Source organism: Leptinotarsa decemlineata, unplaced genomic scaffold (genome assembly GCF_025532065.1).
Source record: "Leptinotarsa decemlineata unplaced genomic scaffold, Ldec_3_MD MMD2_tig00026340_RagTag_RagTag, whole genome shotgun sequence".
NCBI lineage: Eukaryota > Metazoa > Arthropoda > Insecta > Coleoptera > Chrysomelidae > Leptinotarsa > Leptinotarsa decemlineata.
The window spans coordinates 6,063,040-6,069,500 of NW_027412694.1; the positions used below are offsets into that span (position 1 = coordinate 6,063,040).

A 6,461-nucleotide genomic window follows, 5' to 3' on the forward strand; every position below is an offset into this window, starting at 1 on the left:
TTGCTAAATGGAAAATTATTTTTTCATTGGATGCAGAATTTCACTCATAAATCGTGCAATATCAAACCAAACAAGTTAAAAGAAAGAAACATTATAAATAACTATTTTTTTCATGTTATTATATTCATTCAGAGCTTGAGTTCTAGATATTCAAATTTGTCAACTGGCAAATTACAAAACTACAAAAGGGAGAGTTTAATTAAGGTTGATAATGAAACTTTTATAAAATATGTTCAACATGTCTTCCATTTTCTTGAATGCAGAGCTGAAGTCTATGTTTGAAAGACTGTTCTACCCTGCGCAAGACAGCTGGTGTAATGCTGCGAAAAGCATTCGTTATTCTAAGTCGCATATTTTCGGGAGAAGTTGGTGGCTCAACGTAAACCATATTTTTTATGTATCCCCATAAGAAAAAATCTAGTTTCGTCAAATCTGGTGATCTAGCGGGCCACCGTACAGGTCCATTCCGTCCTATCCATTTATTGGGAAATACTTCATTTAGATGATCTCTCACTTCTGCCGAATAGTGAGCAGGTGCACCATCATGTTGTAACCACATTCTATTGCGGAGGTCAAACCTAACAAACCTGGTAAATCATTTCGTAAGAAATTGAGATACATTGCACCATTCATATGTCCCTCAAAAAAGTATGGACCAATTACATATTCTCCAATGATGCCTCCCCAGACATTTATCGACCACCTATATTGATAATTCACCTGTCTCAATAAGTGAGGATTTTCTGTCGCATAATAATGGTAATTATGTCGATTTACAAATCCATTTTTATGGAATGTCGATTCATCCGACCATAAAATATTATTGAAAAAATATTCGTTTCGACGAATTTTGTTCATGGCCCAATTGCAAAATCTCACTCTTTTCTCGAAATCAGCATACAGTAGTTCTTGATGTAACTGAACGTGGTATGGATGCAAGCGATGTTTCTTCAATACTCGTTGCACTGATCTCTCACTTATATCCACTATTTCCCCAATTTGTCGTTGACTCCTACTAGGATCTTCTTCAACAGCAAGAAGAACTTGCAATTCATTATCTTCATTAGTAGCTGGCTTGATGCGCTCATGTTTGGAATAATTAATAGATCCAGTTTCAACGAATCATCCCAAGACCTTTCGGAAAGATCTTTCATCTGGATGCCTTCTATCTGGATACCGTTGAGAATAAATTCTACTTGCCAATAAACAATTCCTGTCTGATTCACCTAATATGAAAATCATATCAATCAAATCACTTTTTGATAACAACATTCTGATGAAATTATACCGACAGTTCAACTTCACGATTGACACGATTGACTAAAAATTTCAATATTCATTTGCAGCCAAATATTTTGTTCTGTCATTTGCCAGACTACTTGATTTCCAATAAATATTTCATTCGCTGAAAGGTTGTTTTAGACCGAAAGAATATGGCACAAATTCCGAGATTTTTGAAATTATTGTAACTATTCAAGAACGTCCATTTTGTGGTGTAATTCGCAACTTGTTTATCTAGCAACAGGTAATTTTAGGAATGGGCGATATTTTAAGGAAAGGGTATTTTTTGTATATTCTTATCAGTCGTCAAATGGACTTCGCTTTGAAAAAATGACCATTTTTCGAAAGAAATGCTCATGTAAGAAAAACTATTGAACTTAGCCATAGGGAATACTTAATGAAATTTGTAGAGGTTTCGTTGGCGCTTCTTATGGATCAATAATATACAGGGTGTTCCATTTAATATAAGGAAGATTTTGCAAATTTTCATTTACAATATTTGGCAAGCGGTTTTTCATACCCTGTATATCACAGGTCGATTTCAGATATATCGTTTGAGAGAGTTACCAATGTAGAATATTCGACCAAAAAAAAATTTCAACTGGACTTGGCACCACTTTATAATTTCAAATATTCTGAGTGACGAATATTGGAAAAAAAAACCTGTCATGCTAGATATCTCGAAAACCGTCAATATTTTCGAAGTGCAGATATACATAAAGATTATTTTATTTTCTATGAAGAAACCGAAAAAGCGATAAAAAATATAGGTTGCCATTTAAAAAGACACAGTTGGGATCCGCCCAGAAAAAATCGAACACCCTGTGTGACCGCCAATATTTTTATTTTGTCGAGCTCGAGCAATAAGGTAATATTATAGAAAATTAGATTCCTATCTGCTTCCTATATAGAGATATGGAACACCGCGCCACTGTTGCAGGACCCTGTATATATATATATATATATATATATATATATATATATATATATATATATATATATATATATATATATATATATATCTGCTTCTCTGCCAACTCACGTTCCTTCGACGCTGTAGAGACCAAAATATATATATATATATATATATATATATATATATATATATATATATATATATATATATATATATATGTATATATATTATGATGTTTTCTGTGGCCTGGGTCTTGAGGTGATAATTCATTTTTACGCAGTTTGAAATGATTTTTTGGTCTCTACAGCGTCGAAGGAACGTGAGTTGGCAGAGAAGCCTGGACCTCTTTGTTCGAAGTTTCTCAAATGTTCTTGTTTGTTGGAATACCTTCTCCCCGTAAAGGTTTAAAATGTTAACTCGAAGATTCTCACGGATAAATTATGATGAGCTGTTTTCTCGGGTTTCGCTCCGTGTTCTGTATATTTTCTCCCCATAAGGATTATTTTCACAAAGTCTCTTGCAAAGTCTCATTTGCCATCTTCTGGTGATGTCTGGTTTTTTCAACTAGACTGATTAGTTCAAACTCTGTGTCTCAATTTATAGGGATGGGTATTTCCCTTTACCGCGTTTTATCGCTTCGCACAAGCTCAACCCCAGAAGCAAAACTCGGTACATGACAATACAGGTACAATAACAGAGACAGGAGAGGCAGCTCAGGTAATAAGACCAAAACAGGTAGTCGAGCAAACACAGGTAGTGGCAGCAACGCAGGTAAAGGGAAATACATCCCTATAAATTGAGGCACAAATAAGACTTTACCGAAACGTTGTGGGAAAATAATCCTTATGGGGAGAAAATATACAGAACACGGAGCGAAACCCGAGAAAACAGCTCATATATATATATATATATATATATATATATATATATATATATATATATATATATATATATATATATATATATATATACATACAGGCTGATTCACGGTGGATGGCTCATTAGACGTTTCTGGTGAACCAGACAACGGATCACTTTGAAAATTTAATGGAGGGCATATTCGGACATTCTCTAGCCAACTAAAATATTTTCGACAATGCGGTGTTGCCGCTTCTATTAGAAAGCAGTAGCAACTTTGATTTTTCAAATGGAACACTCTGTATATAATATTATTTTTGGAATCTCCAACAATTGCCCGACAACTTTTCTTGATATTTCCCTATACCTATCTGTTACCGTTTTCGAAATAAAAATTAATTTCAATTTTTTTCTTCGAAAATCATGACTTCTAAAAATGCCGATATCTTTTAGTTAAAAAGTACTATGATATCGAAATTTGGTTTGGAGTTAGGTGATACTTGGACACTTCCCACACGTCAGCCTAATCTCCGTTACTTCAATACAGGGTGGTAAAAAAATACAGTTTTTTCGTTTGCTTGAAAAAGTTGCTGAAATTTGATTATTTTAAATGGAACACCCTGTATATTATTGAAAATTCGGAAAGCTGCTGAAATTTGCTTTCTTTCTATGTATATCATACCTATACCTAACTAGTCGAGATTCGGACTTATGAACATTTATTTGTGAAAATGTCCCTTCAGAATGGTATTTCCATTCGGTATTTGGTAAGCAGGTCATGATTACTATTTGACAGTAGCGTTGTGACATTCTCCTAATAATATCGACATTTTCGTCACTTCAGAAGTTGCAAATACCTTCAAAACGATGGAACAAAACTATTCAAACGAAGTTCTTATGAATTTGTTTATTATTTTTGGACAGTGTGACAAAATTATCAGCAGAACATGTAGAAAGTTCAATGACATGTATCCGAATCTACCGCCAATGAACCTCAAGAAATTTATACGAATTCAGAACAATTTCAATGCATTTGGATCAACTTTAAAAGCACCAAGAAACTTGCCTCGACCCGTAACTTTCGAAGACAACCAGATTAATGTCTTAGCCTATTTTCACGCATTTCCCGAGTCATCGATAAGAAGTGCTGAAGAAGATTTGGGTATAAAATATTCATCGGTTCAAAGAATCTTGCGAAGACATAAAATGCATGATTATAAATTCACCAAAATTCAAGCAATGAAGCCTCAAGATCCTCAACAGAGAGTAGAATTTTGTGAAATGTTGTTGACACGCATTCAAGAAGATCCACTTTTTTTAAATAAAATTATTTGGAGTGATGAATCGAAATTTTCGAGAGAAGGGATTTTCAATAGAAAAAATCGTCATTCTCTCGAAAATTTCGATTCATCCAGTGAAAATCCTCACGTCACTAAAGAAGCCGGATTTCAAGAAAAATTTAGTTTTAATGTCTTCTGCATGTTGATGGACAACAAATTGAGGTACGTGATATACGAGGAGTCATTAACATCCAGAAGCTACCTGAATATTTTGGAGAATACTGTAGACAGTTTCGTGGATAATCTGCCACTTGAAGATTATCGAAACTGTTGGTACCAACTAGACGGTGCTCCTGCACATTGCACAAGAGAAGTGAGCGCAGAACTGGATAGACTATTTGACGATCGGTGGATGAGGCGCTTGGGACCATGGAATTGGCCAGCGAGATCACCCGATCTTAATCCATTAGATTTTTATTTGTGGGGATTGTTTAAAGAAAAAGTTTACAAAATACCCGTGCGTTCGAGAGATGAATTGTTAGAAAGGATTGCCCAAACATTTGAAGATTTGGATCCCAATGAAACCAGATCTGCCACCACGAAAGCAGTCAACACCCGCATTTTAAAGTGCTTGGAAGTGAACGGCCAGCGGTTCGAACATATTTTGAAATATTCCACATGATTGTTTTACTTTTTTATAATTATTCATATCAATATTTCCAATTTCAAGTTTCTTGGTGCTTTTTTAAAGTTTATCCAAACATATTGAAATTGTTCTGAATTCGTATAAATTTCTTGAGGTTCATTGGCGGTAGATTCGGATACATTTCATTGAACTTTCTACATGTTCTGCTGATAATTTTGTCACACTGTCCAAAAATAATAAACAAATTCATAAGAACTTCGTTTGAATAGTTTTGTTCCATCGTTTTGAAGGTATTTGCAACTTCTGAAGTGACGAAAATGTCGATATTATTAGGAGAATGTCACAACGCTACTGTCAAATAGTAATCATGGCCTGCTTACCAAATACCGAATGGAAATACCATTCTGAAGGGACATTTTCACAAATAAATGTTCATAAGTCCGAAACTTGACTAGTTAGGTATAGGTATGATATACATAGAAAGAAAGCAAATTTCAGCAGCTTTCCGAATTTTCAATAATATACAGGGTGTTCCATTTAAAATAATCAAGTTTCAGCAACTTTTTCAAGCAAACGAAAAAACTGTATTTTTTTACCACCCTGTATTGAAGTAACGGAGATTAGGCTGACGTGTGGGAAGTATCCAAGTATCACCTAACTCCAAATATTATATACAGAGTGTTCCATTTGAAAAATCATTAGAAACGTCTAATGTGCCATCCACCGTGAATCAGCCTATATATATATATATATATATATATATATATATATATATATATATATATATACATATATATATATATATATATATATATATATATATATATATATATATATATATATATATATATATATATATATATATATATATATATATATATATATATATATCCACGTGTGCGTGGATCACCCTATATCTACAAGCAATTTAGATCAGGAATTGTTCCGCATATAGAAGTTTTTTCAGCGCTTCATAACATTTTCACTTGTGGAAAAATACTTGATCTGAACTCATACTTTCCTACATTCTACTACTTACCCGAAATCAGCTTTTTCGGATAACGGTGTCGAGTGCGGAAATGTACTGTTTCCGTACAAGTTAAGATAATAATAACTGCTAGTGCGGTATTGTCACTAGATATATTTTCGAATGGTAGATTTTCAAATTCGAGTGATTTGGCATGATCTTTTTTCATTCAACTCGAGTTAAAAATGTGTTCTGACAATTTTGATCCTAATACCTATTGAACTGGATTTTGGGTTATCCGAGAATATTTTCTCATGGTCTGATGAACATGAAAAAGTATTATTTATCTTCCATAGATATTTATAACAGTTATTCAAAGTTTTTCTTATCTTCAGTCATTTTATGAACATGTTATCCCAATACAATCACTAATCCACGTGTGTATACCGCATTAATTATAATAGTAATTATAATTACAATTAATTTGAATATTAATCTTGTGAATCCACCCAA

At 33.5% G+C, this 6,461-nt stretch overlaps 1 protein-coding gene across 2 annotated transcripts in view; it reads left to right on the plus strand.

Annotated features, from left to right (window-relative positions):
- Positions 1-6,461, plus strand: part of LOC111507534 (low molecular weight phosphotyrosine protein phosphatase 1) — a 59,761-nt gene that overhangs the window by 4,091 nt on the left and 49,209 nt on the right. The gene's annotated exons all lie outside the window — the stretch shown is intronic.